This window comes from Panthera leo, chromosome A1, assembly GCF_018350215.1.
Source record: "Panthera leo isolate Ple1 chromosome A1, P.leo_Ple1_pat1.1, whole genome shotgun sequence".
Lineage (NCBI taxonomy): Eukaryota > Metazoa > Chordata > Mammalia > Carnivora > Felidae > Panthera > Panthera leo.
The window spans coordinates 91,506,954-91,532,300 of record NC_056679.1 but is presented as its reverse complement, the minus strand read 5'-3'; the positions used below and the strand labels follow the sequence as shown (position 1 = coordinate 91,532,300).

At 48.1% G+C, this 25,347-nt stretch overlaps 1 long non-coding RNA gene across 2 annotated transcripts; it reads right to left on the bottom strand.

Annotated features, from left to right (window-relative positions):
• Positions 1 to 32: 32 nt before the first annotated feature.
• Positions 33 to 16,131, bottom strand: LOC122216310. 2 transcript variants are annotated; one of them, XR_006200826.1, is made up of 3 exons: positions 14,600 to 16,131; positions 11,097 to 11,254; positions 33 to 248 (listed from the first exon to the last, which is right to left on the bottom strand). It is a non-coding gene; the product is annotated as an uncharacterized LOC122216310 (long non-coding RNA). The 2 variants fall into 2 exon arrangements; XR_006200824.1 differs by lacking the exon at positions 33 to 248 and adding an exon at positions 10,320 to 10,357.
• Positions 16,132 to 25,347: the final 9,216 nt, after the last annotated feature.

Here is a 25,347-nt window from a genome sequence, read left to right as displayed (position 1 = left end):
TCACTGTGCTCCAGGGAGGTGGGGATTTTGTAATGGACTCATTCCTGGGCTGTAAATTAGAACTCGCTGACCTTTCATAGTGCTGAGGGGGGCTCCCTTCAGGGATCCTCCAGTGACGATCCAGGTGGGGTCCAAAGTGTCAGCAGTTCCGAAGGTCCCAGGTGGTTCTAATGCACCATCAGGATGGGTAAATTTACTCCAATAGGGTCCAAATGGTCAGGCTCTTCTGATTTTGCTCCCCCTCACCCCTTGAGAAATGAAAGCATTTTATGAGAACCCAGCAGCTTGAGGCAGAGGACTGGAGCCTGACCTAGAAACTCTTCCAGAGATTTCCTCCGGAGGGTTTGCAGATCAGATAATGGGTTTGTCAAATATTCTTAGGGCTATTTGTCCTGCAGAGGTGATCTGAGGAAATGCTGTTTCACCTTGAAAGCTTATGGAAACCCAACGCTGTAAGAAATTGTTTCTATTAAAAATGCTTCCTGTGTAGATAGGTTGAAACTCTTGGCTGAATGCTTGAATACAAGGAGCGTTGTGTTAGTATCGTACAGGCAAAAGTACTTGAAGTGAATGGACATACTTGGTTTTCCTAGAGGAAGGTCCGTAAATGGCAAATTCTGGGTGAGCCAAGGGCAGATAGTTTCAGATGTGCAATGGAAGGGACTTGGAACTATTTATAGAGATAGTCACAGGTTCCTGAATGACAAAAGAGAAATAAAATTTTTGGATTGTCAGGGGGAAAAGAGTGGACCAGAGGGGGGAAAAAACAGGGGGAGGTTTGAGACCATTTAAGCCCAAGTGTGTGAGGAGTCTGACTGAAACTGGGGACAGGGGGCTCAAACACACAGGGATGATTTTTGTGCTGAGGAGGAGTCCCACACTGACCTTCCTACTATAGACCCTCCATCCCTGTGGTGTCCAGGGTGCCCCAGGTGTCAGCTGTCACCTCCCACAGGTCTCAGGGGAAAGGGTGGGGACCAGGAGTTTGACTTTTGGGTCATCCAGTTCCTACCTTGGTCAGGACCTGGTGAATAACTCCTGACTCCTTGGATGCAACCAGGAATCTGAAGGCAGCAAGTTGTTTGTGGAGGCCTCTGGGTGAATGGGTAGGTAGGAGATAGGGTATCTAGCCTGCAATCTGTGCAAGTCCTCACACACCCCTACTGCCCCATCCTGTGATCCAAGAAAAGGAAATTGAGCCCTGGTGCACCTGGGACTGCTTTTGTTTCCCCTACTGTGCCCTGAAGGAGGCTCTTGGAAAAGCCTCCCAGGGTGAGCACAGAGAGTCCAGTCTAACCAGTGTCTACCTCCACAGAGATGCCCTAGGGGTGGGGCCCCCAGACAGGGTGGCTGAACATAAGACCGAGAAGATGTACCTGCAGCCACCCCTGTCTCTGACTAATCTATGGGTGTATTGCCCACCCCCTGGTTCTAGCAGAGTCCCTCTGCCTGGGGTTTGACACCCAGACAGAGGGTCTGAGTTCCTGGAATGCTCACTTTTGGATCTATGGTTGCTCACAAGCGCCCTCTAGTGACCATGCGGTTAGCTAAGTTCTCACAAAGTTCATGTTAGCAGGAAGACAGTTACTTGTCCAAGGACTGAATCCTAATTGTTTGGGTTAAACTTATTAGTAATAGGAAAGTGAACCATTGGGTGTAATGATAGTTTTGAAGAGAGAGACTAGAGTAAGCTGGGATCTATAACGGGATGAAAGTTCATTTACACTTCTTGTGAGGCATGTGGAGAAATGGATGTAAAGACCATGTGATCTCGACATACGTGCATGGGTGTACACATGACATGGAAATATTCTAAGACTATTACAGCACCTTCAGCTCAATATTGTAGGAGGATGATGCCAAGAACTTCCAAATGAAAGGACAAGGCTGTCCTCCTAGAAGACGCTGAAGGCAGGATATAAAGTGTTCTCTCTGATGTAAAAGTGCCCCTTGAAGGTCAATGAGCCTGTGAACACTAACAATGAGAATGCAGGAGAAGGGTGGCCAAACTCAAGGCCCTGGGAAGCTGAGACCACTCCCAGTTCTTTGGCTTCCTTGTCTCTCTTCTCCAATCCTGGCTACAGGGAGAAAGATCAAAGCTGTCCATTCCAAAGTTTATTTATGACCTCAACCTAGGGGAAGGAAGAGTTCATGCATACAGGGGACTGTGTTAATATCTTGTCTCCACACTGGAGTTAGGATCAATGTTGTAGAGGATCTTGAAGTTTCCAGATCTGGTTCAGAGTTTGTAAAGGATCTATCTAGATCCTGTGGAGAGATGGGACCTTCTCTTGAGTAAGTTGAGGAGACGGGCTTGAAGGTGACAGGGGAAGGCTCAGGCCCTGCGTGCCTGGCCAGGTTCTGGAGGTCCTCATCACATATCACTTTCCTGGGCTGTCTGAGCCTCTTGGGCATCCTGGCCATGTTTAAAGTTCATATTCCAGAGCATATAGCAGTCAAGGTCAAACTTCCCTCAGCCAAAGCAGCCCCTGTAACCCCAGGGCCTATAGTCCAGGAATGTGACCCATTCCACTGGCTTTGGGAACTTGACAAAGGTTGCAATAGGTGGAATAGGTGACAGGTGGCAAACTTGAATGACCTTGTTTTCTTTCAACCTTGCAGTGAAGTGTTGATCTACAAAGCCTTCTGTCAGTAGTTCATCATTTGTCTACTGATGACCTTCTGGGTGTGACAGAGCTCTGGGATGCAGTGGGACTTCTGATGGCCAAATGGGAAGGATGTACCAGAGAGATTCCACTTGCCTCCAGGGTTTGTGAGGTTCTGGATCCACTTGCCCAAGTCTCCTAGTGTCTGCTCCTCAACCGCCAGTCATGGTGTGTGTGTGTGGGGGGTGTCCATGCTGCTCCTCACTTTCCATGAGGCTGCTTGTGTGGGGTTGAGTTCAGAGGTCCTTGGAAGTAGCTGTGACTTTCAGTGTCTCTCAGCTGGGACTGTGTGCTGAGCTGAGGGCTGTGTCCTGGTGGATTCCAAGAGCTGCCTATGGATGGAGTCAGGGCCAACCAGGCCACTGTTCCAGTTGGTTCATCCAGGTTTGGGAGCCTTTGTTCTCTTATGCCATCATCCCATACCTGCACCTGACCTAGGCTGTGTGTGGAATCCTGGGAGAAGATGTGCTGTGGTCTAGAGAGATTTCCAGGGTCACATAGTAAACCATCTTTCAGTGAAACAATTCCGAAATCAGGCTGAAATTCCAGATCTGTAGATTTGGCTAAAGCAGATATTTTGAAGGCGTTGTCAAAGTTTGTGTATATCCGTTGGCTCTGGCCAGCATTTTCTCTAATAGGTATGGAAAGCTCACCCTTGATTGGTCAAGTATGGATGGGCCAACTGAGATCTCTGGTGGTTTTAAAAACCATAAAGGAGACCTTCTGTCTCACCCGCCTGGTTGAGTCATTCCTATCCACAAAGCTGTGGTTAATTCAAGGACTTAAGCTTGGAGTGCCTGTCTTAAATCCCAGGTGCCCCTAAACTAGCTTGATTTGAGGGCCTTGGATGTGTGCCTGATGACAATGTGGCCAGAGGTTGCAGAGCATCATTGAGCCCCATGCCTCTACCTAGAGATTGAAAGATTGGGGTATTTTCCAAATGCATACCCCTGATTTCAGAATTTTTTCCTAGCTGAGAGTTTCCATGCAAGTGGGAAGTGCAGAAACACCAGCCTATGTAGAACTCCTAACTCAGCCGATGGTTCTTCAGTCAGGAATTGAGATAGTTCTGGCATTAAAGGCTCTCCACATGGGTGTCAGTAGTACCATCCTCACTAGCAACCCTGCATGTCTTGTCCTTAGTGTTAGACCAGTCCTCCTTATACGAGTAACTGAACAGAGGGTCTTGTCTCTGTGGGGAAAGTCTCTGATCAGGGTGGTCGAGCACCAGTTCCCAAGGCTGTTATTGAGTGATCTGTGGTGTACTTCCCAGGGCAGCAGATCCTAGTGTGACCCTTAGCCTGGAATTTAACACCCAGATCAGAAGTTGTTAACCAACCCCAGATCTGGGTGCAAATGTTCTTTTCTGCCCCAGGTTGAGAGGATGAGGTCATAGAGGGCACCCCATCAGGCAAACTGAGTTCTCACCAAGCTTCTATTCTCCATGGTAAAGGAATTTTTGCACACAGTCTCCTCTGGATTGTTTGGTCTTATTTCAGGTATTGTTAGGAAAGAGAAATAAGGTGCGTGTGTACATAGATGTAGATGTTTGAAACTGAGCAATTGTTGAAGGACCAAACTTGAGTCTACTCAAGGGGATGTGTTCATTTGAAGTTGTCCCAGAAAATGTGGAGAAACAGGTCTAAAAAATACAGAATAAACACATATTAATATGAATATCTAGAAAACTATGCTAGGTACTTGTAATACAAGAAGTGAGAAGTAGCAGCTGTACATTAAATGGAAGGAATGAGGCCCAGGAACCTGAAAGAACAGCCATCTGATCCCTCAGGCAGGAAAGGTAAAGGCAGGATTCTAACTCTCTCCTCTATGATCTGAAAGTCCCTATGATGTGGAAGGAGTCTCCATGCAGGAAGAGCAATGGAGGAGAGGGAGAAGAATGATGGGTCCCAAAGCCCAGGAAGCCGAGTTTTCTTCCTGCCCTTGGTCTCTGTCTGTGTTCTACCTGAGCCCCAGGGACAAGACAGAACTAGAGGTCTTCTCATTCCATTACACAGCAGCAGGCATGGCATCCCTTGTGTCAGGTGCAGTAGGCTTCAGTGTTCAAATTGTCTTAAACCTCAGTCATAAAAAGTGGCTCACTGCTTCTGGGGTGGGGTCCACTGGGGTGGAGACAGGAAATGGGTGTGGAGATCCCATGGACAGCTGAGAGGGCAAGGATCCCATCCAGGGACCTTAGGACATTCATGTAGATCACATGTTGGGGGTGGGCATAGCATCTACTCATAGGGAACAATTCCTGAACTCCCTTCATCCCTCACTCACAGCTTCAACTTAAGCAGAAATCTGATATCCATCATCACACATAGGGGGCATAAACTAGATCTGTTTCCACACTAGAACTAAAAAATCCAGGAAGGTCTGTCTCAAGGTTAGCATCCATAGCATTCTGATGGGAATCTTTCTCTCACATTCCTGGTGTGCAGATCAAGCCTCTTGGTTATTCAGGACTGCAATTTGTCTTCCATGTTTGTCCACTCGATAGATCTGGCTGAATGAATTTCCTTAATTACCCATGCTCCAGCCACACTGATCTGCACCATCCTGAGTACATTGAACATCTTTTGTCTTGGGAGCCGTGCTCCTTCTGTTAGCTGCACATCACCCTCCATGGCTATTCACAAGCTGGCTCCTACCTCTGACTGAGGTGTCTGTTGTCTTGCACATAAAGTTCTTCCAGCAGGTGACCCCTCTGTAGTCTGTTCTTGATCTCACCAAACACTTAGTAAATTATACATAAGTCCTGGTCAGTGAGCTGGTAGATCGTGTGTGCAACTGAATTCAGCTGCAGACTCCTTCCCAGTCCTGAAGGGACAGTGGATTCCTCTTTTCAAAAGTCAGTCCCTTTGGGGACTTCAGTACATTGAGGGTGAGGTCCAATAACTGACATTTTTGAAGCAGCTGGGTGATTTCAACATGCAGCCTGGGTGGAGATTTCCTCCCACAGAGGAATGGTATGTACCCTGTCATGAGCTGCACCTGAAAGCAGGGGCCTCCTTGGCTTCCCCACCTCACTGTGATCTGGGGCACTAGGATTTTAGTGAGTCACACTGAGGCTGTCAATTAGAACTGCCTGGAGGGGGTCTCCCAGGGCTGATGAGGTCCCTTCTTCAGGGAGTCTGATGTGACAATGCAGGTGGGGCCCAAGTAGCAGCAGTTCTGAAGGTCCCGGCTGGTTCTAATGAGCCCTCTGTGTGCAGTAGCTCAGTGTCAAAAAGGTCAGACTGTCTGGTTTTGCTTTACTTTCCTTGTTTTTTTTTCTCTCTGAGAGACTGAATAGAACTTCATAAAGATCAGAGCAGCTCAGGGAAGAGGACGAGGGCCAGACCTGGAATTCTTCCTGAGACTGACTCTCTCAATTGGCATTACATTTGACGAAGTGACTTTTCAAATGTTTGTAGGGCTGTATGTCCTCAAGATGACATGTGAGCAAATGCTCCGATTCATCCTCAAAATTTATGGTAAGTCCTCACTGTAAGCTAAACACTTTCACCTAGTGTAAAACATTTCCAGCAAAAATATAGGAATTTCAGTTAAACGTATTTACACAGAACGTATTTAAGTTCGTGGCTGAATACTTGAACACGACGGGGCACTGTGTTAGTATCTTACAGGCAAGGTACTAGACATGAATGAATCTACTAGGTTTTCTTCATGGGTCAGAACTGTGGGTGCCTGGGTGAGCCCAGGACAGTGGCTGATGTGATAGAAGTGACTTGGAGGCATTTGGAGAGGAGTCACTGTATATTCCTGGATGACACAAGGAACACTATATTAAGACTGTTGAGAAAAGAAACTGGAGCAAAGGGAGAAACTGAGAGATTTGCTGGTCCCTAAAACCCAAATGTGTGAGTAGAGGCTGAATGTAGGTGAGGTGGGCCTGTCAACAGGTGGCTCAGACACGGGGACACTCAGGGCAAGTTCTAGCCTGACCCTCTTCTAGAGGATCCCTGGTCCTCCCCTCTAGACCCTCGAGCCCTCTGCTGTCCCTGTGCCCCCTGGTGGTGGCTGGCATCTCCCTAAGGTCTCAGGAAAGGATGGGGACAGGTGCCTCTTAGTGCTGGGTTATCTTGGTCCTACCTTGTTCAGAGCAGCATCATGTTCACTCCTGACTCCTTGATACCTCATGAAATCTGAGGGTAGGAAGATGTCTCTTGAGGCATCTGGGTGGATGGGTAGGTGGGTGGGGGTATCCACCTGGCAGTCTTTTTACAGTCATCACCAGTACCAGGAGAAGGGACCCCGGGTCCTGGTATACCTGCAGCAGCTGCCTTCTGTGCCCTGAAGAAGGGTCTTTGAAATGCCTCCTGGGGTGAGCACGTAGAGTCTTGTCTAACCAGGTTCAGGCACCTTGTCTACCTCCACAAAGATGTCCCCAAGGGAGGGGCTCCCAGCCAAGGTGACTGCACTTAAACCCAGCTGATGTGCCTGCAGCCACCCCTGTCTGACTGATCTATGGGTGCATTGCCCACCCCCCTGGTCCTAGCAGAGTCCCTGCCTGGGTTTTGACACCTAAGATGGAGGGTTTGGGTTCCCTGGAATGTTCATTTTTTTGATCCATGGCCACTCATATGCTCCCTCTAGTGACCATGACGTCCTCTCAGTTCTCACCAAGTTTGTTTCTGAGCAGGAAGATCCTATTAGTCCAAGGACTGAATCCTAATGTTTTGGCTAAACTCATTAGTAATAGGAAAGTGAATTGTTGTGTGTAAAGATAGTTTTGAAGAGAAAGACTAGAGTTAACTGGGATCTAGAATAGGAGAATTCACTTATACCTTTTGTGAGGCATGTGGAGAAATGGATGTAAGACCATATGATCTCAGTGTGTACACGGATGTATACGTGACACAAATATTCTAAGAATGACTCTTGCAGCAACTGCAGCACAATGTTGTAGGAGGATGAGGCCCAGAACTTCTAAATGAAAGGTCAAGGTTGCCCTACTAGAAAATTCTGAAAGCAGGATTGAAAAGCTATTCTCTATGTACAAGTTGTTTCTTGAAGATCAATGGGCCTGTGGGTACTAAGAATAAATGGTCACAATTCTCCCTCTGCTATCTCAACCTCAAGGCCCCTGGAAGCTGAGCCCCTCCCAGCTCTTGGTTTCTCTGTCTCTCTGCTCCAATCCTGACTACAAGGAGAAGGATCAAAGTTGTCTATTCCCTTTTCAAGATTTATTTATGACCTTGACCTTGGAGAAGGAGTTCATTTGTATAGGGGGCTGTGCTAAATTGAGTTGGGATCAATGTTCAGAGGATCTTAAAATCTCCAGATCTGGTTCAGAGTTTATGAAGGATCTATCTAGATCCTGTGGCGAGATGGATCTTCTCTTGGGTGAAGTTGAGATGGGCTTGAAGGTGACAGGGGAAGACTCAGGCCCTGAGTGCCTGGCCAGGTTCTGGAGGTCCTAATCACACATCACTTCCTGGGCCGCTTGAGCCTCTCAGGCATCCTGCTCACGTTTAAAGTTCATATTCTATAAGGAGTCCAGGTCAGACTGCCCTCAGCCAAAGCAACCCCTGTAACCCAGGGACTGTAGTCAATGAATGTGACCCATCCTCCTGGCTTTGGGAACTGGCAAAGGTAGCTGGTTCCATGTTGGAATCCCTAGCCTGAAAAGGTGACAGATGGCAGACTCACATGACTGTTTCCTTTCAACCTTTCAGTGAGGTGTTGAACTACCAATAATGAAGGTTGTGTAGATCATTTGTCAACTGATGGCCTTCTGGGATGTAGTGGAATTTCTGATGGCCAAATGGGAAGGATGGACCAGAGATTCCACCTGCCTCCAGGGTTCGTGATGTTCTGGATCCACTTGCCCAAGTCTCCCAGTGTCAGCTCCTCAACCGCCAGTCATGGTGTGTGTGTGTGTGTGTGTGTGTGTGTGTGTGTGTGGATGTCCACGCTGCTCCTCACTTTCCACGAGGCTGCTTGTGTGGGGTTGAGTTCAGACGTCCTTGGAAGTAGCTGTGACTTTCAGCCTCTCTCTCAGCTGGGACTGTGTGCTGAGCTGAGGGCTGTGTCCTGGTGGATTCCAAGAACTGCCTATGGATGGAGTCAGGGCCAACCAGGCCACTGTTCCAGTTGGTTCATCCAGGTTTGGGAGCCTTTGTTCTCCTATGCCATCATCCCACACCTGCACCTGAGCTGAGTTGTGTGTGGAATCCTGGGAGAAGGTGTGTTGTGGTCTAGAGATAAGCTGGGGTTTCTGGAGTCACATGGTGAAAGGTTGGGGAATTTTCACAAATACACACCCCTGATCTCAGAATTTTTTTCCTTGCTGAGGGGTTCCGTGTAAGTGGGAAGTACAGAAACCCCAGTCTGTGTAGAACTCTTAAATTAGCTGATGGTTCTTCACTCTAGAACTGAAATAGTTCTGACATTAAAGATTCTTCTCATGGGCACCAGCAGTAGCATCTTCACTGTCAACCCTGTGTGTCTTGTCCTTGGTGTTAAATTAACCCTCTTTATATGGGTAACTGTACACAGGAGCTTGTCCCTGGGTGGAGGGAGGTCTCTGATTAGGGTGGTGGTTTTTCCAATTCTGGTCAGATGTTCCTGTACCCATGGCTGTCATTAACTGATGTGTAGTAAACTGCCCAGGGCAGCAGATCCTAATGTGACCCTCAGCCTGGGATTTAACATGTAGGTCAGAAGTTGTCAACTAACCCCAGCTCTGGGCTCAAATGTTCATTTCTGCCCCAGCGATGAGATGATGGGTGCCTTCTATGACCCATAAGACAACTGAGTTCTCGCCAAGCCTATATTATCCATGAGAAAGATATTTTTTCGAATACCCCAATCTAGTGTTTGGTCTTACTTTAGGCATTGTTAGGAAGGTGAAATAAGGTGGATGTATATAGATGGATGTTTACCTGACATAATTAATACTTTGAGTCTACTCAAGAGATGGAATCATCCAGTGAACTTTTTCAAGGAAATGTGGAGAAAAAGGTCTAAAAGATAAGGTATAAATAAACCTGTTATATTAAAACTTATAAACTACACTATGTAGTTCTGAAGTGAGAGACGGGAGCTGTACATTAAATGGAGGGAGTGACGCCCAGGAACCTGAAGGAATAGCCATCTGATCCCTCAGGAAAGGCTAACATCAGGAGTCTTACTTCCTCCTCTGGGACTTGAAGCCACCATGATGGGGAAGGAGTCTCCATGCAGGTAGGGCAATGGAGGAGAGGGAGAAGAATGATGGGTCCCAAGGCCCAGGAAGCTGAGTTTTCTCCATGCTCTGAGGTCTGTGTTCTAAGTCCCAAGCACAAGACAGAAATAGATGTCCTTTTATTCATTCACACAGCTTTTCATGCCATTGGATATGGAGACTAGAAGTGGCCATGGTATCCCTTGTGTCAGGTGCAGTAGGCTTTGATGTTCAAATTATCTTAAAGTTCAGGGGCGCCTGGGTGGCGCAGTCGGTTAAGCGTCCGACTTCAGCCAGGTCACGATCTCGCGGTCCGTGAGTTCGAGCCCCGCGTCAGGCTCTGGGCTGATGGCTCGGAGCCTGGAGCCTGTTTCCGATTCTGTGTCTCCCTCTCTCTCTGCCCCTCCCCCGTTCATGCTCTGTCTCTCTCTGTCCCAAAAATAAATAACAAACGTTGAAAAAAAAAAAAATTAAAGTTCAGTCCTAAGCAATGGCTCACTGTCTGGGGTGGAATCTGCTGAAGAGGAGACAGGAAATGGGTGTGGAGATACCATGGACATCTGAGGGTATAGGGATCCCATCAGGGATCTTAGGATGTTCATGTAAGTCACATGGGGGGGACCACACCATCTTCTCATAGGGAACAATTCCTGAATTCCCTTCATAGCTCACTCACAGCTTCAACTTAAGAGAAATCACCATCACTCATACAGGGTGTGAACTAGATCTGTTTTCACACTAGAAGAAAAAAGTCCAGGCATGGAAAGTCACTCAAGGTCAACAGCCACAGCATTATGATAGGGATCTTTCTCTCCCTGTCCCTGGTATGCAGACCAAGCCTCTTTCTTAGGCTATTCAGGACAGGAATTTCTTTTTCATATCTGTCCACTCGATCAAGCTGAATTTCCTCAATCATCTGTTTCAGCCACACTGAGAACATCAAGCATCCATACCGCACCATGCTGAGAATATCAAACATCCTTAGGTCTTGGGAGCTGTGCTCCTTCTGTGTTAGTTGCATGTCCCTCTCCAGGACTTTTCATCAAGCTGGCCTCCTACTCCTGTCTGAGGTGTCTGTTGTCTTGTGCATAAAGACTTTCCAGAGTGCACTCATCATAAGTACTGTCCCTTAGTCTGTCCTTGACCTCAGCCAACACTTAGTCAATTTCAGTGTAAGTCCTTGGTCAAGTCCCCTTCCCCACTCGCTGTCTGAGGTCAGTCAGAGCAGGGATCATGTGTGTGAGTGAATTCACCTGCAGACTCCTTCCTAGTCCTGAGGTGACAGTGGATTCCTCTTTTCAAAGGTCAGTCCCAGTGTTGGAGACTTCAGTACCTGAGGGTGAGGTCCAGGAACTGACGTTTTTGAAGTGTCTGGGTGATTTCAGCATGCAGCCTGGGTGGAGATTTCCTCCTGTCAAGGAATAGCAAGTATCCTGTCATGAGCCATATGAGAGCGGGAGCCTCCTTGACTTCCCCACCTCACTGTGCTGCAGGGGCTGGGATTTTAGTGAGTCACACTGAGACTATAGATTAGAACTACCTGAAGAGGGTTTCCCAGTGCTAATGAGGTCCCTTCTTCAGGGATTCTGATGTGATGATCCAGGCAGGACCCAAGTAGTAGCAGTTCTGAAGGTCCTGGGTGGTTCTAGTATGTGCTCTGAGTGCAGCAGCTCAGCCCCAGGAGGGTCCACTAGTCTGGGTTCTTTTAATTTCCTTGTTTTTTCTCCTGGGAGACTCAAGAGCTTTATAAATATCAGAGCAGCTCAGGGAAGAGGACGAGGGCCAGACCTGGAATTCTTCCTGAGACGGACTCTGCATTTGATGAAGTGACTTTTTAAAAGTTTGTAGGGCTGTCTTGATCACGTGAGGAAATGCCATTGTTCAGCCTTAAAGCTTATGGCAAATCCTCACTGTGAGAGAAATGGTTTTACTTCTTAGTGTACAATACTTTTAGCAAAAATATAAGAACTTCAGTTAAATACTTCCTGTGTAAACTTAAGTTCTTGGCTGAATACTTGAATACAAGGGTCACTGTGTCCATATCCTACAAAGTACTAGATTTGAATGAACATGGTAGGTTTTCCTAGAGGAGGGTCTTCATGGGTCAGATGTGGGTGCCTGGGGGAGCCAAGGACAGTGGCTGAAGTGCCATGGTCATGACTTGGAGGCATTTGGAGAGGGAGTCACTATGTATTCCTGGATGACAGGAGGAACATTATATTGTAAGACTGTCGGGAAAAGAAATTGGAGCAGAGAGGAACTGAGGGATTTGCCGGTCACTTAAATCCAAGTGCTTGGGCAGAGGCTTGAGTGTAGGTAAGGGGTGGGGCTGTGGACAGGAGACTCAGACATCAGGACCAAGTCTGTGCTGAGGGGAGTCCCATCCTGAACCTCTGCAAGGAGTCTTCTCTCTCCCACTGTAGACCCTTGAGCCCTTTGGTGTCCCCTGTGCCCCCTGGTGATGCTGGTCTCTCCCTCAAGTCTGCAGGTAAAAGGTGAGGACCAAGTGGCCCTGACTGCTGGGTCATCCAGGTGTGAGCCTGGGTCAGACCAACATCATGTGTTCACTCCTGACCAACAGATGCTTCATGAAATCTGAGGGCAGGAAGTTGTCTCTTGAGGCCTCTGGATGGATGGGTAGGTGGGTGGGGATATCCACCTGGCAGCCTTCTTAATCACTCCCAGTACCAAGAGAAGGGCCCCCAGGTTCTAGTTCTGTAGTAGCTGCCTCCTGTGCCCTGAAGGAGGGTCTTTGAGAGGCCTCCCAGGGTGAGCACAGAGCCTGGTCTAACTATGTTCAGGCACCAGTGTCTACTTCCCGAGACCTGCCCCAGGGGGAGGGGCTCTGAGACAGGTTGACTGCACCAAAAATCCAGCCGATGTGCCTATAGCCACCCCTGTCTCTAATCTATGCGTGCATTGTCTCGCAATGGTCCTAGCGGAGTTCCTCTGCCTGGGTTTTGACACCCGAGACCAAGGATCTGGTTCCTTGGAATGTTCATTTTTGGATCCAGGGTTGCTCACAAGCATCCTTTAGTGGCCTTGAGGCCAACTCCATTCTGCAAAGTTCATCTTCTGAGCAGGAAGACAATATTTGTCTAAGGGCTGAATCCTAATTTTTTAAGACCAAACTTTCATTTGAGAGGTCCTTGAAATGTTAGTTTCCTGGATGGGGTTACAGAAGCTTCCATTCATGCCGCCACAGCAAGAATCAAGAATTCTGAAAGTTGAAGCAATTTACCTTTTTGGATACATAACTTATTAAAGCATGTCAGAAAGTGCAGAAATAGAGGCATTCAACAGAGCAAAATCAAGCAATGGGCTGACTGTCCTAACAGAGTAGAGAAACTTTCTAGCTAGAGCTCAGTCCCAGGAATGAGATCTGCCTCAGCCAGAGAGAGGTCCAGACATGGGTTATGATGGATTCTTATTACAACTAGTCAAAGGCAAGCTCAAAAAAACCAAGGTTCATATTTCCCCATGAGTGCAGTTGGCTCTTGGACCAACAAAGAGAACTTTGGTGACTTCTCACATGTAGGCTGAGCAAGAACCCAGTGACAGGCCTTAGCTAGTGATTCTGACTCCAGGCTGACCTCTCTGGGCCTGTGCTCTGAGATCCTAAGCAGGATGGCCTGCAACTGCTCTTGTACCAGTATCTCCACATCTCCTTTGTGTGAATATCAGGTCTCAGCCACTGTCTAGCAAACTCCTAGAGATGTCTGAGGACATCCCTGGGCCCAGATGTGTCCTCAGAGCAGAATTTCCTGAACTTCTGCCTGGAAGCTGCAGCATTGGGCGGATTCCTCTGTGGAATGGTCTCAAGGTCTTTGGTAGAGACTTCATCAAGACTCTGCTGGAAGGCTCTTGGGGAACCTGGACTTGGGGAGATGATATTAGCACAATTTCTAACTCTTCTGCCATCATCTCATCTCATGGTGACCTTATTTTCATTCTGGACTTCTATTTGTGTCTCTAGGTACCCTTCAGTCTTCATTCTGGGACTTTGGCAAAGGATGTCTCAGACTCCTGTGCAGGTGCCACATTGGAGGGCAGGGGACAATGGGAGTGGGGGCACCTCACAACCAGACTCGAAGCCCAAAATCAATTCTGAGATAGACAGACAGACACACACACACACACACACACACACACACACACACACACACACACACGACTCCTAATGGTTTTGACTGAAGTTAATGACAGGAAAGTGAAGTGTCTTGTGTAATGATTGTTTTGAAGAAAAAGACCAGAGTAAGCTGGGATTTCTATCAGGAGGAAATTTCATTGATGCGTCTTGAGAGGCATGTAGAGAAACGGATGTAAGACCTTGGTGACCTCGGCATACATGCATGGATGTTTACATAATACAAAAATATTTGATTGAAGCAGCTGCAGCTCAGTGTCCTAGGAGGCTGAGGCCCCAGAACTTCTAAATGAAAGGTCAAGGCTGTGCTCCTACAAAATGCTGAAGGCAGGATCGAAAGGTTGTTCTCTCTGATATACAAGTTGTTCCTTGAAGGTCAATGAGCCTGTGAGCACTTAGAATGAGTGGCCACACTTCTCCCCCTGCTATCTCAATCTCAAGGCCTCAGGAAGCTGAGCCCCCTCCCTGTTCCTTAGCTTCCCTGTCTCTCGCCTCCTATCCTGGCTACAGGGGGAAAGTTCAAGGTTATTTGTTTCCATTTCAAAGCTTATTCATGACCTTGGCTTTGTTGAAAGAAGGATTCATGGGTATGGTGAACCATACTAATACCTTGTCTCCCCAGTGGAGTCTGGATCAATGTTCCAGAGAATGTCAAATCCTTCAGATCTGGTTCAGAGGGAGGGGAATTTGGGTCCTGCTCCCTAGGTGAGCTGAGACTTTCTCTTGGGTAAAGTTGAAGAGACGGGCTTGAAGGTGACAAGGGGAGACTCAGGCCCTGGGTGCCTAGCTGGGTCCTGGAGGTCCTCACCACACCTCTCTACTGGGCCACTTGAGCCTCCCAGGGGCCCTGGTCATGTTGAAAGTTTAGGTTCCTGAGCCATGTAGCAGTCAAGGTCAGACTGCCCTCAGCCAGAGCAGCCTCTGCATCCACCAGGCCTGCAGTTCATGAATGTGACCCACCCCACTGGCTTTAGGGTCTTGGCAATGGCAGCTGGTTCCAAAGTTGGAATCCCATGTGAATATATGGCAGGCAATAGACTCTCATGACCTTGTTTTCCACTTGACCCTCAGGTGTGTCCTGTCCAACCTTCTCTCAGGCAGTGTTCATGGAATAGACTGCTGCTGGCCTTCCTGGTGTGATAGAGCTCTGGGAGGTACTGGGATTTCTGAGGTTGGACCTTGAACATGGGTGAGAGAGAGTTCACTTGCCTCTTTGCCTTCCTCAGGTTCTGGGTCCACTTGCTACATCTGCAAGCCCAAGTCACCCAGTGTCTGCTCATCAGCGCCCAGTAGCCCTGGGGGAAATTTCCAGGTTCCTCTACACTTTCCCCAGGAAGGCTGCTTGTGTGAGGCTGAGCCTGAGGTCCCAGAGTGTAGAGCCATCAGCCTCCCTTCCCCTCTGCTGAGAGCTGTCTCTGGATCTCAAGGATGTTTTCTGGTGGATTTCCAGTGCTGCCTGTAGATGGAGTCAAGCCCTACTCAGCTACTGTCCTTCTTGATTGTCTCTAGGATTGAGGCCTTTGTTCTCTGCCAGTCCTTTCACACCTGTACCTGAGCTGGTCTTTCCCAGGAAAACTGGGAGATGATGTACTGTGAACCCAAGAGAAGATGGAAGTTTCCAGTCACATGTTAAAACTTCTTTCAATGAAAGCTTTCACACTGAGGATTGAATGTTCTACATCTATAGACTGGTCTTCAGAAGGATACAGTTTGGAAGTGTCCTCAAAGCTCCTTTATAGCCACTTCTTTGGCCAAGAGGTGTCCTACTTTTCTCTGATGGATAGAAATCTCACCCAGGATTGGCCTAGCATGGGTGACCCCATTGAGATGTGTGTGGCTGTTTTGATGAAAATGTCCTGTGGGCTTCATCACCTTCTTGGGGCAGTGCCTCTTCTAGAAGATCCTGCAGTATTTCTTGTTCAGGAGGTGCCACCTGAGTGGGGAAGTAGGGTACCAGTCTGTCCATATGGTCTCAGTTGCAGATCCCATTTGGCATCTGCCTAGACCCAGTGAGTGCTCCTTGGCCAGTTATATCATTCTGGGTTATCTTACCCACCCTCCTTTTGTTCTAGAGAAAGGTGGGATGAGCAGTGCCTCTGATCTTGGTCATCAGGGGAACACAGGACTGTGGCCAGCCTGCAGTAGGCTGCATTCTTTATGATGTCATAAGGTACAGAAGCCTGCATGCTTCATGTCATATGGTACAGAATTGTCCCTGGGGTCCTGTGGCAGATGAGGGGAAAAAGAGAGCAGCAGGTGGGTGGGTGTCTGCATCAGGAGAGCCCACTCAGAATGACCCCATGTTACATGGAGCAACCTCAGGGATGCAGTGCCTGGATGCTTAGGGGTGCCTGGGGATGCTGCCTCTGTACAACCTTTGCAGGAGAGCCTCAGAGGGCATGTCTGGGTACCAGGAGCCCAGGGGCATCTGCTCCAGCCCAGTGGGCCCAGCTTGCCTGGAGCTTGACTCATGGGCAAAGGCCACTCACCGAGCCTAGGTCTGAGCTCCCATGTTAACCCAGGTACATGGAGCTCTTTTCTGGCTGTAGCTAACCAACAGATCACCTTAGGTATTTGGATCTCTTCAGAAAGTGTCCTTTGGGGAGCAGGACTTAAGTGCAGACAAATGTGAGAAAGATGATAGATTCTAAGTCAGCCAAGTGCCTGATTCCATGTTGTCCCTTAGCCTGTGTCTACTCTAGACTCCCCCTCCCCCTGCCCCAGGATCCAGGTAGGAAGAGAAATCCTCTTACTGTATTTCAAATTGTATTTTCTGCTACTGGGTTTGGGGATGGGGAGTATTAGAGACACATGACTGTGATTTTTTTTTTTTCCTTAGGTCCCTTTTCCAATGGTAAGTCCTTAATCAGATTCAAGGTAGTGGAGGTTCCTGGTAGTGCTCCTCTGTGCAGGAGCATATGATGGAGAGAGAGTGACAGGGTGATGGGTGCCAGGTCCACAGGATACAGAACTGCCTCCTTGTCTCCTGCCCTCCCTGTACTTTAGCACCCTCTCTAGCCCCTGCTATAGGCTGGGCCTTGAGGTGATCCAGTTCTACTTCAATTCTTCATTCATTGGTTTTAGAAAAGGCAGGGAGTCTTAGAATCTCTATGTCTAAATTAGACCCTGGATCCCAATGAAATTTAAGTCCAGGATCTGAATTGTAGTCAGGGAAGATGAAATGTCTGCTGGGATTTGGGAGCTATTGGGAGAGAGGCAGGAAAAGGCATGGTCATGACCATGTAGGGCTCAGGGATCAGGCCTTCCTGTGGGACCTGAGGATGTTCCACATAGATGACATCTGGGTTTACCCACATCACTCCACAAATGGAAGGTGGATAGTGGTCTAGTATTGGAGCTGGGAGGCAGCTGCACAGCTCTTAAAGGCTTCACCCACTTGATCCCTGAATCCTTGTCTAGGGCCTGACCACTTTGATGGGCCATGTCTACTCTGAACAAGTCCAGGGAAAAGTCCTTCAAGGGCAATGGTTTATAGGAAGGTTAACACACATGAATGAAGCTAAGTTATTAAACACAAAAAACCTTTTGGGCACATTCACCAATCACCCCCCTAGCAGCCTTCTGGGAATTGTGGAGAAAGCAGCGGGAATGTATCCTCGTGTAAAAGAGTTTGAACTTAAAACCAGACATGTACATCTTACACTTGTGGCTCCAACTGCATCAGCTTCCATCATCATCTTCATATACATATCTTTCTTAATGTGTCTTTTTGGGAGAGCAGGAGACCAAGCACAAGCCAGGGACAATGGGAGAGAGAGGGAGACACAGATTCTGAATCAGGCTCCAGGCTCTAAGCTGTCAGCCCTGAGCCTGATGTGGGGCTTGAACCCACGAACCGTGAGGTCATGACATGAGCCTAAGTTGGATGCTCAACTGAGTCACCCAAGTGCCCCTGCCCTCTTCTTTAGTCCTGTTCTCCAGGTGACCACCTCAGCCTTGTCTGTGCTTCCTGTGGTTCTCTATCCTCCAGGCATCTTGGTGCAAAATGGCCTGCAGCCCTGGGCAAAGCTCTGGTCCTCTACTGGCTGTATTTCCCTCTGGGCATCAAAGTCCCAGTGAACTAAGGGGCCCTCCCTGTGCCCTGCAGCATCTGCTTTAATCCACACTCTGCATCACTGTCCACAGCCCCGTCGTCTTTCCTGTCTGGGTACCATGATGCTAAGTGTTCATCATGCCATAGAAATCTCCCAGCTGCCTCTTTTCCTCTGGTTCCAGAATCTTCCTTCTGTTGGTAGAACCTGGCCAGAAGCTTGCTGTGTATAATCTGAAATGAGCCCATGTGTGGGAGGGTAGGGAAAGACTGAAGAATGAGCAGGTGACTCCAGATGGTGGGGGGGCAGGTTTAATATGCAATGGAACAGAGATGAGTAGCCTGTCTCAGGTGGTCCCAAGATGAGTAGACTTCCTGCACAGGACCACCAAATCTTAAAGGCTTACACAGAGGCCTTAACTGGGGTCAGGCATGCATACCATCCTGATCATCTCCATACCTCTCACTGTCTCAAGGGTATGTCCTTGGAACAGACCTGCAGTGGGGACAGTAGGCAGGATGACCATGCTAAGGACATAGGTGGCATGAGGAGGCTTGGCTGCCCGGCCGCTGGAGGGTCAATGGGGGCCACTCTTCTTGATTCTCTCCTCTGAGACCTTCCCAGCCAGCAGGCCCAGGGAACTTGTTTTGGGTGAGCTGATAATCCTCCATGTAGACCAAGGATCTTTGACCCCCATCATGGTCTCCTTGTCCACTTTGTGTCTCTCAAAGGAGCTGTACCACTAACTTCCTCTTCTCTCTCTTGGTCCAGGTCTGGGTCTAGTCTAGCTCTCGTTCTTGACATGTGTCCCATTGCAGTTCTGACATAGAGGTCATGAAGTGCACATTATCCGTAATGACTTCTAAAATAATGTGTCAGCCTCTTTATCCTCATCTTGAATTTTTCCTTTTGGCTTGATCATGGTTCAGGGCTAATGGGATCCAAGTGACCAATTAATGACATGGTCACCTGTGTGCAGTGCAGACCAGCTCTCCATGGTGGGGGTGTCTGCCTTTGGGGAATGTCTGAGAGCAATCCTCACTTCTCAGAGCACTATATAGACCAAGGGGCCCCATGGGACCAGCTCATTCCTGTCCTGGACCTGGCTCCCCATGTGGTGAACACAGGGGATCAGAAGGGTTTTAAATTCCATCTTCTATTCAGGATCCTCATCTTTCTGTAGTTACATCTGGATTTTCCATCAGATTTTCCAGTTCTTTGCCTTGGCTGGAAATCATGACTCAAACCATCTGAAGAAAAGCAAACACAATCTTTGCATAAAATTGTGAAATAAAGTGAAATCAGTCTAAGTCATGGTACCAAACCTGAGCACAGACCAATGTCCATGTTAAAGGGACCCAGTCCTCCAACCCCAACAAGAAAAATCCCCTATGCTTCTGTGTGTCTAAAATCAGCAGGAGGGCGCTAGGGTGGCTCAGTCGGTTGAGTGTCTGACTTCAACTCAGGTCATGATCTCATGGTGTGTGGGTTTGAGCCCCGTGTTGGGCTCTGTGCTGATGGCTCAGAGCCTGGAGCCTGCTTCACATTCTGTGGCTCCCTCTCTCGCTCCCTCTCTCGCTCCCTCTCTCGCTCCCTCTCTCGCTCCCTCTCTCGCTCCCTCTCTCGCTCCCTCTCTCGCTCCCTCTCTCGCTCCCTCTCTCGCTCCCTCTCTCGCTCCCTCTCTCGCTCCCTCTCTCGCTCCCTCTCTCGCTCCCTCTCTCGCTCCCTCTCTCGCTCCCTCTCTCGCTCCCTCTCTCAAAAATAAACATTAAAAAATAAAAACAAAAGCCTCAGGCACACTACCCACTAGAAGCCAACGGTGGGAAATGACAGTGGGTAGAATCCGTAGGGAAGGACTTGAAAGCCTCTCTGGTAAACAGACTGTTGTGGTCAAGCATGTAGGGAAAGCATGAGTACAGGAGGTAGGACAAGAACATCAGGACCTAAATGGAATGGTGGAAATGCAGAATAGTGAGGGAGCCCACAGACCAGAGCAGACACACAGTCCCCTTAACATTAGGAATGTTGCAGGACCAGCCTGTTGCAGGGAGTATGGCTGGAGTTGCAAAAGATGAGTCTGCAAACAAAGTGCAGTTAAGTAAAGGTCCTCATATGAGTTGGAATGAGGCCCCAGCTCCAGAATGAAGCTTCTTTTTATTAGGATAATTGCTAAAGACTATGTGCATAAAGTCAGCTAAGCAAGCGTGTTAATCAGTCTAATGGTTTAGCTTTTCAAGGTTGAATTTTGAGTTAATTGGTTCCTATACCACTAGGAAGGGTCAGGTGTGAAGGAGGATCCGGCCCTGGACAATGTTAATGGCTCTAGGCGTTCCTTACTAGCGAGCCACAGCTGTGTTCAGCTGTGTAAACATGTCCTAAGGCCTTGCACCTTATCCAGCCCTTCCCTTTTGAAGTCTTATCCTTTGATGCTTCTCTCCTACATCACCAGCCCAGGAAGGTTTCAGGAGCAGCATGTAGCAGCTTCGTGTGACTCTATTCCCAGCTTTGAGAAGTGCAGCTGGGTCAAGGAGGCTACCACACTGCTGTGCCATTGCATAATTGCACCATCCACCAGGCATGTCTTAAGGATCAAAAACCTCCGTATTTGTGAAATATAGAGAACAGAGCATGGCATGTAATTCTCAGTTGGGAAAATTCTTGTGTAATGAAACAAAAGACCATCTACTTCCCATCAACACACAGGAAGCTGCCTTCTTGAACATGCCTTTTTCCTTCCTGAGTTTCCCTGTGATCTATCTCCTTGCAGCAACTAGGCTGCCTCTGAACTCAGCTGGCATGTGCTTCACTGTCCAGCTGGAAGTTTGGGAGTCAGGAGGTCCCCAGTATAGAAACGTATTTGTTCTCCTCGGTGTCCGGCTGTCTCTGATGCAAATGGAGGTTTAGCCACTACTAAAGGGCTTGGATGTGATTTAGTAGACCCATTCTGTACACAGAACGGCCAGGCAGCTCACAGTAAGAGGATTCCCTCCAAAACCAGTGCCACACTCGGGGAGTGAGCCCTGGTCATCAGGACCTCCACTCCAGTGAGAAGGTCTAAGAGGAATCTCAGCAATCCTATGTGCCCCGATCTGGGATCATCTTATGTTCTCCCGAGTCCTGGCATCTTGCACTACAAAGGAGAACCATCTCCCCCAACTGAATGAGTCGGCCCAATCCCCAAAGCCTGGTTAATTGAAGGACTTATGACCTGGAGTGTATCTTTTAATCACAAGTGCCCTAAACTAGCATTTTATTTGGTCCCGGGGAGACGGTGTGCCTGATCACAACGTGGACAGAGATGGTGGAGCCTCATTGGGCCCCATGCCCCCACCTAGAGAATCAGTTTGGGACATTTTCAGAAATGTACACCCCTGATTGCAGAATTCCTTTTTCCTTGCTGAGGGTTTCCAGGCTAGTGTGAAGTACAGAAACACCAGTCTGTACATAAATGTGAAATTAGCTGATGGTTCTTCACTCTGGAATTCAACTAGTTGTGGCATCAAGTTGGGCTTTTCCCATGGACACCAGCAGTAACATCCTCACTGGCAACCTTGCTTGTCTTGTCCTTGGTGTTCAGACCAACCCACCTAACACTGATAAATGGACACAGGAGCTTGTTTCTGGGGGGGGGGGAGGGAAGGCCCCTGATCAGGGTGGTCATGATCCAGTCGCGGTCAGATGTGCATGTACCCAAGGCTGTCAATGACTGACATGTGGTGCACTGCCCAGTGCAGCAATCCTAGTATGACCCTTGGTCTGGTTTTTAACAGGTCAGAAGTTCTCAGTCAACCCCAGCACCAGATGGGAATGTTCATTTCTGCCTCTGGGGTGAGGTGATGGGTGCCCTCTGTGACCCATCAGGCAACAGAATTCTCACTAAGCTAATATTTTCCATGGGAGATCAATTATCTGCAAATACCCTCATTCCTGTTGTGCCTTAACTAGTAATTGTTAGGAATGTGAAATGAGTGGTATATATATAAATGTATGTGTTCATACCTGACAGATTGTTCAAGACAAAACTTTGAATACATATCCTCTTGAGTAGATTCACTTGGATCAACATGTGTGAGGAAATGTGGAGAACGGGTCTTTTAAAATAGGAAAATTTAGAAAACTATGATAGGTACTTTGATTGGAATGTGAAAAAGTGTCTACTGGGGTGAGAATCAGCAGCTGCACAATAAATGGAAGGAATGAGGCCCAGGAACCGGACAAAACAACCATCTGGTCCCACAGGCAGGAAAGGCTGAAGGCAGGTTTCCAACTGTCCTTGATCTGAAAGCTGACAGGATGGGGAAGGAGTCTCTGTGGAAGAAAAGCAATGGAAGAGAGGGAGGAGAATAATGGGTCCCACGGCACCAGGAGGCTGAGTTTTCTCCCTGCCCTTGGTCTCTGTTTCACCTGAGCCCCAGGCACAAGACAGAACTAGATGTCCTCTTACTCAACTATGCAGCTTTTCATTCCATTGGGTATGGGGACCAGAAGCCATGGCATCCTTTGTGTCAGGTGCAGTAGGCTTTGACCTTCAAGTTCAAGTTCAAGCAAGACTCTTCTTAGTCCTCAGTGGTGACTCCCTGCCTCTGGGGTGGGGTATGCTGAGGAAAGACCAGAATTGGGTGTGAGGATGCCATGGACAGCTGAGGCTATAGAAGTCCATTCAGGGATCTTAGGATGTTCATGTAGATCACATGTCAGGATTTACAGCATCTCCAGCAATTCCTGAGTTCCCTTTATCCTTCACTCAGTTTCAACTTAAGCAGAAATCTTGAAACCCACCATCACACATAAGGGGTGTGAACTAGACCTTCTTTTCACACTAGAAGTAAAAAGTCCAGGCATGGAAGATCACTTTCAAGGTCCTCATACATAGTGTTATGATGGGGAACTTTCTCTCACTGTCCCTCATGTGCAGACCAAGCCTCTCTTGTTAGGCTACTCAGGACAGTGATTTCTCTTTTCCATGTCTGTCTACTCGATAAGTTTTTGAATTTCCTTGATTATCTGTGCTCCTGCCACACTGATCTTCTGCACCATCCTGAGTACATTGAGCAGCATCCTTTTGTGAGCTAGGCTCCTTCTGTTTTACTCAACACAGTCACCCTCCAGGACCAGTCAGCAAGCTGACACCTACCCCTGACTGAGGTGTCTGTTGTCTTGTTCATAAAGGCCTCCCAGAGAGTGCACTCATCATAAGTACTGTCCTCTTAGTCTGTCCTTGACCTCAGCCAACACTTAGTATACTAATTCCAGTGTAAGTTCTTGGTCAAGTCCCCCTCGCCCCCCTGCTGTTCAAGGTCAGTGAGATCATGGATTGTGTGTGCAAGTGAATTCAGCTGCAGATCCCTTGCCAGTCCTGAGGCGGCAGTAGATTTCCTCTTTTCAAAGGTCACTTTCCGTGTTTGGCCCTCAGCCCAAATGTACAGAAGTCTCAAAGATTTAGATTTTTGAAGTCTGTGGGAAACTTCAGCATGCAGCCTGGGTAGAGCTCTACTCCTACAGAGGAATAGCATGTATGCTGTCATCAGCTGTACCTGAGACCAGGGGCCCCCTTGGCTTTCCTCACCTCACTGTGCTGGAGGGGCAGGGATTTTAGCAACTCACACTGAGGCTGTCAATTAGAACTACCTGGAGAGGGTTTCCCAAGTGCTGATGATAGTCCTTCAGTGAGTCTGATGTGATGATCCAGGCAGAGCCCAAATAGCCAGTTCTGAAGGACCCGTGTCCTTCTAATGTGAGCTCTGGGTGCAGAAGCTCAAACCCAAGAGTCCAAATATTTCAGGTTTTCTCCCTGGGAGAATGAAGAGAGCTTTATGAACATCAGCTCACAGAGTACAACAAGAGCCTGACCTACAATTCTTCCTGAGATGGACTCTGGAGGGATATTGCAGTTGAAGTAACTTTTCAAATGTTGGCAGGGCTGTCTGTCTTGAGAACATGTGAGGAAATGCTCTTGTTCCACCTTAAAGCTTATGGCAAATCCTCACTGTACCAGAAATGGTTTCTCTTAAGTGTAAAACCATCTGGAATGACAACTTGAAATGGACATATTTCTGTGTAAGTACGCTTAGATTCTTGGCTGAAAACTTGAATGCAAGGAGCACTGTGTTAGTATCTTACAGGCCAAGTACTTGAAGACAAGGAACACATTAGATTTTCCTGGAGGAAGGGTTTCATGGGTCAGAACTGTGGGTGTCTAGGTGAGCCCAGGAGAGTTGCTGAAATGTGATCCAAATAACTTGGAGGCATTTTTGAAGATGGAGTATTGTAGATTCCTTAATGGCACAAGGAAAATTTCTATTTCAACCCAGACCTCAGGTCAGGGGGACAACTGAACAGGGAGAGAAAACCTGACTGGAAGAATGTTTGAGACCATTTTAACATCAGTGTATGATGAGAAGCTGACAAGTCACTAAGACCGGGACTGGGGACAGGGGGCTCAGACACACACAGTGACCATGACTGTGCTCAGGGCGAGCTCTCCCATTGAGGCAGTCTTGCCTCCCCCACTGTAGACCCTCCAGCACTTTGGTGTCCCAGGTATCCCTTGGTGGTGGCTGGCAAGTGTTAGGGAAGGTGTGGGAACCAGATAGCCCTGAGTGCTGGGTCCTTCAAGTGTGAACCAGCCCTTGCTCCTCAAATGCTTCAGGAAATTTGTAGGCAATGAGTTGTGTCTGGAATCCTATTGCTTGTGGAGGGGTCCAGCCTACAGCCACAGTAGTTATGAGACCCATCTAACAGCCAAGATTGGGGCATCCAGATCCTGGTGTACCTGGAACTGATGCTTCCTTTCTGTGCCCTGGAGGAAGATCTTTGAATGGCTTGGCAGGGCAGGGACCTGGAGCCCAGGACTAGTTGGGTTGAGCTAGCAATGCCTTCACTTGCTCGGAGATGCTTCCAGGGGTAAGCTCAGAGACAGTGACTGGACTCCAATCCTTGCACATGTCTGAGCCCATGCTGACTGCTGGCTCACCTGTGGGGGGATTTCCTACTCCATGGGTCCTAACAGAGTCCCTCTGGGCTTTGACCCCCAAGACAAGGTCCAAGTCTTTGAAGATGTTCCTTTTTGGATGCTGGCCATTCACAGTTGTCCTCTAGTGATCACTAAGCCAGCTCAGTTCTCCTGCAGTTTATGTTGTGCATAGGAAGGGAATATTTGTCAAAATCACTAGGATTCAGTCTTTTGACTTTACTAGTGATGAACTGTTTAATAATGGCAGCTTTTCAAGAGAAAGGTTTGGGTAAGTTGGGATCTAAATTGGGAGAAAAAACTCATCCACTTTCCAGCAGAAATTGGAGAAACAC